We start from the raw sequence: 11,103 nt of genomic DNA, 5'->3' as shown, positions 1-11,103 counted from the left end.
TAAAGTGAGGATAACGGAAATGAGTAATCAGGGATATTGTTGGTTGATGGAATTAATAAATTTATTGTTGGTTGATGAAATTAATAAATTTATTTATTGTGGGATGAAAACCATATATGTTCACCAGACTTCCAAGCATGACCCACTCAACTTTTTATATTACAGGTAGTGGACCCATATCATAGTTGGATGATGACAAGAGATTTTTTGACTATCGACCATTAGATGTAAATATTTGTTGTAAGGTCTATAATATATTGTTTATGTTTTTGGTCTGTATCGACGTAGACATCTAGAGTTTTGTAATGAAATGAAAAATACATTTCTGTTATAAATGATTTGATAATTTTTTTTATCATATTTTGTTTTGGGACAAATTCCACATATTTTTATTGGAGAGATTACTCAGATTTTATTTTAAAAACATAAACTAAAGCGGTCTCTTTTGGCTAAGAAATTGGGGGATTGCACACCAATCAATACTCCAAATACACGCCCAGTCATCGTCCAAATAGAACTCCGTGATTATAGGGTTTTTGATGGGTTTTGGTCATAAGACATCCTATGTGCTCATACAAACCCTAATGCTTGGATCTAGGTTTCTCTATTGTACATGCTTTGAATCCAAGACTATAAACCCTAATTCTAACATATGGAAATCGACATTAACATATAATTAGGTTTAAGAACATACCTTGATTGTTATATAGCAATAACAATCACAACTCCACCTTGGATTGACTTGGGAATGCTTAGAGTCACAAGTGTCACTCCTCTAATGGCTTACAAACACCATAAGCAAATGGAGAATGTATAAAGAGAGAGGTGAGAGGTTAGAATTCGTATCTAGGACCTCTTGGGAAGGGATACACGAATTCATGACCCTAGGGGTGTTTATATAGGTGTAGAGATAGGGTTTCAGTCATTATCCTTATCTAGTCGAATTCTAAGGCTTTCCAACCTTAAATTCGTCCACCATATAAATAAGATAATCCTTACCTTATTTTGTAACTATCACATAATTACAAATCAGCCCCTCTAGTTTAATTTAATTACATTTGATCACAAAACTAATTCTTAATTAATTATTGACCAATATTAATTAAACAAATATGATTTCTCCTTTAATATATTATTCTTATATCATATTATCCTCTCTCTCTCTTTATTCATTTCTCCAATCAAGTTGCTTTCGTGAAGGCAACCCAAAAGGACCATGCACCACCGGGTCAAGTACATACCAAAATAGTTATGGACTTAGACACTAATCCAACAGTTTTCACATAAAATGATAGCTAAGGTTAGTGTTCCGCACTTAACCCCTTAAGGATTTAATCCATTAAGTCCAATATTACATTAAGTTAATTATCGAGAATTATTAGGTATTATTTTAAGTTTAATTAATAGTTTTAACGTGGGTCCCAACAAAACTCCAAGACTAGGGTTTTCTTGACGTTAGGGTTTTCTAAACCCTAATTAGGGTTTCCAACCCCAAACTCGTGCCACTAAGACTAAAGCTAGATTTTTAGATAAATAAATGTTTAATAAATCAGGCACCACCCACTGCCACCTCGGGCAGTGGTGGTTGGCGGTGGTCCATGGCGGCAGCCACCATTTTTAATGGTGGTTGTTTATAAGTTTTTAAGTCCAAACACCATCCAAAGCATCTCGATTCACACAAACATTAATCCCACATACACACACGCACACAACCACCCGCAGTGGTCACTGGTGGTGGTAGAATGACGGCAAAAGGTGGCAGCCACCACCTCAGGGTGGTGGTGGTGGTTGGTTTTTCTTCAATTTCCACCCAAGAATGTCAAATACATCCTTACAAAATTAAGATACGCTCTCACACACTACATAACACACATAACCACCTCACACGGTAACTAGTGGTGGCAGAAAGGGCAACAAACGGGCGACAACTACCATGGTTGGCTGCCATGATGGTCCTTCAAGTTTTTTGGACGACTAAAACGCATTGAAACACACATGAACACGTGAAACACATACACAAATGCGTCTACGACAACCTTCTTCGGGGGGGGGGGGGGGGGGGGGGACAACTGGAGCAGCGGATGAGACGGTTGTTCGAGCGGCGACAACGGCTGCTACAGACAGAATGAGGACGAGGGGGCAGTCGGAGTAACACCGGAAACTGCCGTATATGGCTGTGGATGGTGATAGAAAAGAAGAAGAAAAAAAAGTGGATGAATGGTGGCAGCGGTTGTTCATAATACCAGGTCGGTGGTCTCGACAGCTCCTTCCCGGCGGTCGGTGTTGTTGCCAGCAGCAAGAGCACATTAGTGGTGTTCGGCGGAAGGGGACAACAACGCTGGAGATGGGAGAGATAAGGGTGGTGGCAGCCTGATCTTTTTTAGGGTTAAGGTTTATAGCATGAGTTTGAATGTGAGGCAAGGGAGGGGTGACGAGTTTTAGACTCGCTCTTCCCATCAAACTTAATTCTATTTTTGCATTGCCAGTCCCTCCTTCCCCATTTTTTTTCAAATTAAATCCCTAGTTACCAAATAGCCTATGCTTCACAAAACTATTTACAATTCAGGTCCAATTGTTACAAAATAGACTCTAAATTTCTATAAATTTCAACATTTAACTCCTTATGGCTAACACTCTGATAAATTACTATGGATTTAGGGTTAAATAAAATAAAATATACAATACATCTCGGGGCTTTAGGGCTTATTATTTATTATTTATTTATTTATTTATTATCCTTATTTATTTATTTACTTATTTTATTATATTTATTTCATTTTTTAAATGAAATGTTACAATTCCCCCCACTAAATTAAATTTCGTCCTCGAAATCAGCTCTCACTTCCACTTCATGATGCACTCCCCCACAGCAACCAAGATGAACGGAAATTCATACTTTCAATCGGTCTCCGAGCTTCTCGGCCCAACCCCGATACTCTAATCCCGCACCAAAAGGGCATCACCGTAATGAAAACTAATTATTATCATGTTGAACTAAACCACACTCTTATGTTGCTCCGATAGCGCAACGGTGCTACCCACTATCAACAGTGGGGATCACCCTCGACCGAACGACAACAAACAAATAAACCCTCAATCAAAGTTCCTAACACCTTAGGGCCTAAGCACAAGTACGCCCTAGAGATGCTATCACAACTAAGTCAAATACGAACTGAAGGGAAAATCCAACATCTGATAATGACCCTGTCTCGAAACCCAAAGATTTAGCAGTTGCGCAGAAGTCTAGAACTCAAAGAATCTGACTAAAAATCGAATCATGGCACCAAGTCTTCCTGCTACGACAACCTTATTTGGTTGGGGAGGGGGTGACAACTGGAGCAGCGGATGAGACGGTTGTTCGAGCAGTAACAATGGCTGCTACGGGATAGAAGGGGGACGAGGGGGCAGCCGAAGTAACACCGGAAACTGCCGTGTACGGCTGTGGATGGTGATAGAAAAGAAGAAGAAGAAGAAAAGTGGATGAATGGTGGCAACGGTTATTTACAGTAGTAGGTCGGTGGTCTCGACAGCTCCTTCCCGACGGTCGGTGTTGTCGCCAGCAGCAGGAGCACAGTAGTGGTGTTCGGCGGAAGGGGACAACGACGCTGGAGATGGGAGAGATAACGGTGGTGGCAGTCAGATCTTTTTATGGTTAGGGTTTATAGCATGAGTTTGAATGAGAGGCAAGGGAGGGGTGATGAGTTTTAGACTCGCTCATCCCATAAAACTTAATTCTATTTTTGCATCGCCGGTACCTCCTTCCCCATTTTTTTTTCAAATTAAATCCCTAGTTACCAAATAGCCTCTGCTTCACAACACTATTTACAATTCAGGTTCAATTGTTACAAAATAGAGTCCAAATTTCTAGAAATTTCAACATTTAACTCCTTATAGTTAACAATCTGATAAATTACTATGGATTTAGGGTTAAATAAATTAAAATATAAAATACATCTCGGGGCTTTAGGGCTTATTATTTATTTATTTATTTATTTATTTATTTATTACTTATTTTATTTTCTCTATTTCATTTTTAAATGAAATGTTACAATTCCCCCCACTAGATTAGATTTCTTCCTCGAAATCAGCTCTCACTTCCACTTCATGATGCATTCCCCCACAACAACCAAGATGAACGAAAATTTGTACTTTCAATCGGTCTCCGAGCTTCTCGGCCCAACCCTGACACTCTAATCCCGCACCAAAAGGGCATCACCGCAATGAAAACTAATTGTTCTCATGTTGAACTAAACAACACTCTTATGTTGCTCCGACAACGCAACTGTGCTACCCGCTATCAACACTCGGGATCACCCTCGACCGGACGACAACAGACAAATAAACACTCAATCAAAGTTCCTAACACCTTAGGGCCTAAGCACAAGTATGCCCTAGAGATGCTATCACAACTAAGACAAATACGAACCGAAGGGAAAATCCAACATCTGACAATGACCCTGTCACGAAACCCGAAGATTTAGCAGTTGCGCAGAAGTCTAGAACTCAGAGAATCTGACTAAAAATCGAATCATGGCACCAAGTCTTCCTGCTACGAGGCTCTACTCTCCCCCACTTGAGATATGTTAGAGTCTGAGAACTTCATAGTCCTTAGATACCCACTCGAACTCTATTACTTGTTCCCAACCAATGATATCCACATACGTAGGAGAATCTAAACCCAAACGATATTCCCAAATTCCAACAAGTATACAATCAAGGAAAAAGATAATTAATCCATTCATAATAAGAATTTAATTAGAATAGAGCTAATAAGATAATTCCATTTAACTGATCATCCATAATTACAACTAAACCTTGAAACACAAATGAAATTACAGATAAATACCAATACTACCACAACAACTAACTAGAAGAGCTGCCAGCTCAAATCTCGGTTGTCGAGGGTGGTCCCCTGACGACTATCGGGTAACTACCAGGCTAAGGGTGTAGGATCCAGCACCTCACTGAGAAGCGGGCAACGAGCCCTGATGTGGCCTTCTTAACAGCAATAAAAACAAACTCGCACACTTTGCCTGCAGTCTCTACCAAAATGACCCTCATCGCTACACCGACGACATGCCGAAGATTTGCACCTACCTCTAACTGATCCTGAACTCTGGCCGGAAGACTTGAACCGCTTTGCTGTAGGCTAGGACTGATCTAGAGCCTGACATTGCTCCCTCATGTGGGTCTTTATATATATATATATATATATATATATATATATATATATATATATATATATATATATATCTTTACTACTTATAAAAGAAATCTAACTATTTCTATAAATACATTGAATATAATAATATTATTTTTTTAAGACGTCCAAACTATTAAGCTTAAAGTACAACCCATTTATAATATAATAATATAAAACTTTAACCCTATCTTTTATCCCCTAAAAATCTTGTATCAAATTAATAGAAGAATTCATTTGCAAATTGAACCCGTCAATCTCAACACTTCAGCCATTTGAAGCGGTCAATGTCAACAATTTATAGAGGATCTCTTCTCTCACATTGGTAACAAGCCATCTCATAATATCTATCTTCGTAATCCCTTCAAAGTAAGAAATATACACACATTCTCTCGAAGAACCATAACCAGTAACCAAGATAGTATAACCATCACCACTACAGCCGCTCGGCCTCCTTCCGCCTTCAACCAACCACTATCACAACTACCGCCCTTCCTCTCACCCACGACATGAACTTTCTTTTGGAACATAACATTTTTCTTTAAAAACTATCGTTGAAAGAAGCTATTTGTCCCCGCCGCTGTGCGCGGGTAACGGCTAGTGTGTATATATATATATATATATATATATATATATATATATATATATATATATATATTCGTTTAGGTTGTAAGTGTTGTAAGTGTATTATAACTATTTTCTTAATATCATTACTACCTGATGTAATATGGGTCACTTACAACCTAAAGAAATATATATATATATATATATATATATATATATATATATATATATATATATATATATATATATATATATATATATATATATATATATATATATATATATTCGTTTAGGTTGTAAGTGTTGTAAGTGTATTATAATTATTTATATATATATTAAAAATGATATAAAAGTCATTTTAAAACCACACGAGACTATCTATAAAAAAAAGTTAGGGATGATATGTTCCAAAGGCTTGTTTAACCAAAAATCTCTTGAAAAAGCTATAGATGCTCTTACAAGCTTATGTTATAGATGCTCTTAAGGCGAAACGGTTGTCCAAAATCAAATCAATATATTAGACGGAAAGAAACTCAAAAGAGGATTGTGCTCACCTTCTACTTAGGGGCCGAGTCTAGAAAGGGTTATATTAACAAAAAATATCATCGTCTCAAAATCCCATTTATTTTAGGTTCAGATGGATTACTGATTCGTGTTCATGAATAATTCTTGTAATTGTCAATTAACTATTTTTATTTAATTTTTAATTGACGAGGTTTCAATTAAGAAATTATTTATGATTATTCTGCTATATGATTTCAGTTAAAAAGAAAATAGATTTTAATTTTATTACATATTTTACTTTTTATAACTTATATTTACTAATTTGACTATGGTTGATAATTTGACATTTTATAATCATAAGCTAAGTCATGAACAATCATTGATTTTTTTCAATAAATAATAATGTGTGACCCAAATTACATCAGGTAGTAATGATTAGTTCATATTCCCAAAGGAGTAGCACCTCCAGCAATCCGGCGATAGCAATAAAATTAAAAATTAAAAATTAAAAAAAAAAAATACTTGGATTATTATGAGGGGTAGCACTTGCTTATAGCTAGTTTGCAAGGATGATTTTGTAGAATTGGAGGAGCACATTATCCTAAAATATAGGAGGAGATGGAGCCAAGATAAAGGAGATTGGATCGAGAATAAGCTGAGACGAAGGCGATAAAGTTCAACAGAAAGACGTGGGGACCAGCTAGACTCCTCGTATATTTGCGAAGATCTCGGATTCAATAGACTTCATTCGGTCAAACGGCCAGCTTTCAAAAAAAAAAATTGAATCAAATGATCAATTCTTAGTGTTATTTGACTTTTTGACCAAATAAGATTTCAATGCATAAAACGTTGGTACATACTGCATTATGATTTAAACGACTTAAAATTTAACGTTTGACTAAACATGTATTATAAGGTATTATAATTATATTATATATATATATATATATATATATATATATATATATATATATAATTTTTTTTTTATATAAACTTACTTTTAGGGACATTTTTTTCGTGTTTGCACCGAGCCTAAGATAACTCAGGACCAGTCCTGTCCACAATCACCATCGGTTTGCTTACTTTTAAAAAAAAAATGGTTGACGTGTTGGATTTTCTAAACTCAAAATGAGCCACTGAAGATACTTAAGGATTCAAATCCTTCATATCTTAAAACTCATAAACAATTTTATCTCTGTTATCTATAAATACAAACAGTTTTAATATAAGGATCTGTCAATGACCAAATAACGAAATAAAAGATAAAGCTAATCACCTTGGCAACTTCATGAAGCTTATGAAATTTAGGCTTGGCTAATGTGTTACTAAGAGCTCTCACAGGGGTTGTGTGTTACAATATTATACTATTTTTCTTCCCTAACAGATCTCTTCCAACAACCACACCAATTGGATCAGTTAAAATTTAAAAGTAGGATGTTCTAGTAAAAAATAAATGAATCTTCATTGCTATTTCTTGCATTTTAACTTGTCAAATAAATGGAAGATGACTAAAAGTAAGCAAAATCTGTATGTCTTTATACACCTTTTTAGTTAGTTTTCTAGCATTTTCATCAAATTAACAAAGTGTTTCAATTAGATAACGTGTTCATACTGGAGACCTTACATTCGTTTGAAAATTACAATCTAGCGAATATATAGGAAGATAAAAAAAAATGTAAAAATGAAAAACTCTTCAAAAAGATGTATACATATTACAAATATGTAAAAAAAAAATTTTTTTTATAGAAATGAATTTGTAAAAAACTAAGTTGTAAAATACGTTTTTAAAAAATTTAAAATAAAATAATATTAAAAAAACCAAGTTATTAAAAACATATAAAAACAAAGTAGAAATTTTTTAAGACAAAATTCTTAAAAAGAATTAAAACGTAGGCAAAAGTTGTAAGCAAAATTTAATTTGTAAAAAGAAAAAAGTTGGGCTAAAATTGAAAATAAGAACGTTTACATACTTTACAATTCTGAAATACGACGTTTTATGGAGATCCGAAATAAAATGAATTTAATAAATTATACTATGTCATTTTCTATTAAACATTGATACCATAAAAAATTTTTGATTTCAAAACAAATTACACCATGGTAATCGTTGTAAACCAGCAAGTTGCACGAAAATATTCATAATTTATTTCAATAAAAGAATAAAATGAGAAATTATGAAAGTTGAGGGGGGTAATATAGAAAGTCCAATCAACGAATAAAAAGAATAGATTTTAAGGTAGATTATAAAATAAAGAGAGAAGGTCAGGGACCAGCAATGCAACACTTCATATTAAAACCTAATCAAAATGAAAATTTACAAAAACTGAGGGGTAATATGAAATTTTCAATCAAAGGAATAAAATAAATAAATTTTGGAGTTAGATAATGGAATAGAGAGAAAAGATGAGGGAAATGTAACATTATATTTTCGAAGTGGTTTGGTAATTGTATGATGACTGATGAGAACAAGGTACATACACTAATACACATGCCCAAATACCCACCTGGAATACTTTTTTAGTATTAGATCTAATCAAGCAATGATAAAAGATTTTATTTGGTCTAAATTTGCAGGTAAAAGACAATATTATACATTTTAATATAAAACGAAAATGGTAAAGAAAAGTTCATTATTTTACTATTCAAAAAACTTTAATAAATAAATTACACAGTTTTTTATTTTTATTTTTTATTTTTGAGGTTCGTATACTGGGTTTTATATAAAGAATTGTCAGAATCTGTTAAGCAATTTAAAGCTGTGATATCGGTGCATTTGGCAAAACTAACTGTTAGTTGAAATTTATAGCTTTTACTAGCGTTTGATAAAACTAGTTGGAAGCTTTTGAAATATGTAAAATTACATGAAGAGAATTGATTAAAAAATGTTCAATAGATTTCTCTTAAACGATACATAAAATAAAGTAACTTTTAAATTTTAAGTTTTTTATTTAAACTAAAAGATAAAAGTTCATTTTTTTAAAGGTTAAAATTCGAAGCTCCAAAAAGACATGCCAAACACGCCCTTAGAAAAAATGGCATTGAATATCATTGCTTCCATATTTCAATATTTATAAGACAATTATAGAGCTTGTAGACATTCCTCTAAATATACTACTCATGTAGACTCCTTAATTAACTAATAGTTACTAATCTTGTCCGAATGCATATTTTATCACATTTTATAGTCTGATATGATGAAAAACACACCTTTTCTCACCCAACAATAAATGTCCAGATCAAGTAGTGTTGAGGGAGGGCATGCTGCATGCATCTCTTTTAATCATAAAAAGTGATGATTAGAGGTGGAGCATTCAATTCAAGCAAGCACTTGATTGATAAGTGATTATGAGATGCAATCAATCACATTAATTGATGCAATCAATCACAAGACTAGAAACTTGAGAGGAAATGATGCAAATCAGGAGCATGGAAATCTTGTAAAGTGAGTTTCTTTAAGTTTAGACACTTGTGGGTGGAAAGAGGTTCGGTCTTTTATGCTTTTGATTTGAGTTCTAAGAAAAGATCATGCTCCATGATCCATGACATTTCAACAGGCAGCAGATCCGATCTAAACTTTAAATATCTTATTAATGTTTTAAAATATCAAATTTACCCAAATTTAATTTTTTAATAATTTTTATTATTTAATGATATTTTAATAATTTTAAATCATTCAAACTTAAAAAAAAAAACAACTAAATGGACCATAATATCCTTCCTTTATAAATGGCAGGAATCACTCGCACCATCTTTTCTCTGTTCGGGTCATGATCCATTTCTTATTCGTAAAGGCGATACGAGTTCTAGTCCATTGCACACCATGTTCCACCTTTTTGGATGAGACAATAAATATGTTTTGACTTCTAAAAACTGTATATATATATATATATATATATATATATATATATATATATATATATATATATATATATATATATATTCTCGTTGATATCATCTATGCAGAACTCTAGATAAAACACTTTCAAGCTTGGAGAGTAATTCAAGATTCTATAAGATCCCCCATATCGCTATATCTCATGATTTGATGTTACCTTAGCCCATTAAGACCATCTACATCTATGGCTTGCAAATGGTTATCAAGGCCAGGTAGGCCATTATTTTGTCACATAGGAGTGTGTCTTTCAAAACTAGCAGTATTTTAATCAAATAGTCATATCTAGATATTAAAAACAATTGAATTGATATATTATCTTTATAATAAAGTAATAATAATCCATGTGTCTTGCAAACACTATATGGGTGGCATTTACAATATATTGCAAGACTACCACCCATGTGGTTGCTCTAAGAAAATAATATATATGATGATTATAGGGCCGACTTGGATGCCTCAAGGTTGTTCGGGCGTCCGTGTTTTTTAGCTAATCTAAACGATTTACAATCTTTTTTCTATTTAAATCTTGAATCTTCTTTATCTTTATAGGTCATGGGTATGTTTTTTTTGTTTTGGTTGTCTTCTTTTTGTTAATTGTTATACACAAGATTATTTTTATTTTTATTTTTTATGGGTGACATGAGGTGTTCCTAGTCTACAACGCCCTGCACTCGTAACAGATTATGAAGATTTTAGTTAATACTAGCAAAGCTGAATGCTCTTGCAGGTGCTGTCCGAACACATTGAGTTTTCCTTCGGTTCTTTAGTGATCACCAGGGAAGATGAATTTGTAGAAGTAGCTAATACCTCATCATGTGTCAAGATGTCTCCTTATATTCAAAATTATAAAATACATTTTGTAGAAAAGCATAATTAGCTTACTATGGATTGTAAAAAACTTCACAAAAAAAATTGAATACATTTATACGCATTGATTCCA

This window comes from Lactuca saligna, chromosome 3, assembly GCF_052625555.1.
Source record: "Lactuca saligna cultivar CGN05327 chromosome 3, ASM5262555v1, whole genome shotgun sequence".
Lineage (NCBI taxonomy): Eukaryota > Viridiplantae > Streptophyta > Magnoliopsida > Asterales > Asteraceae > Lactuca > Lactuca saligna.
This window is presented reverse-complemented; position numbering follows the sequence as displayed.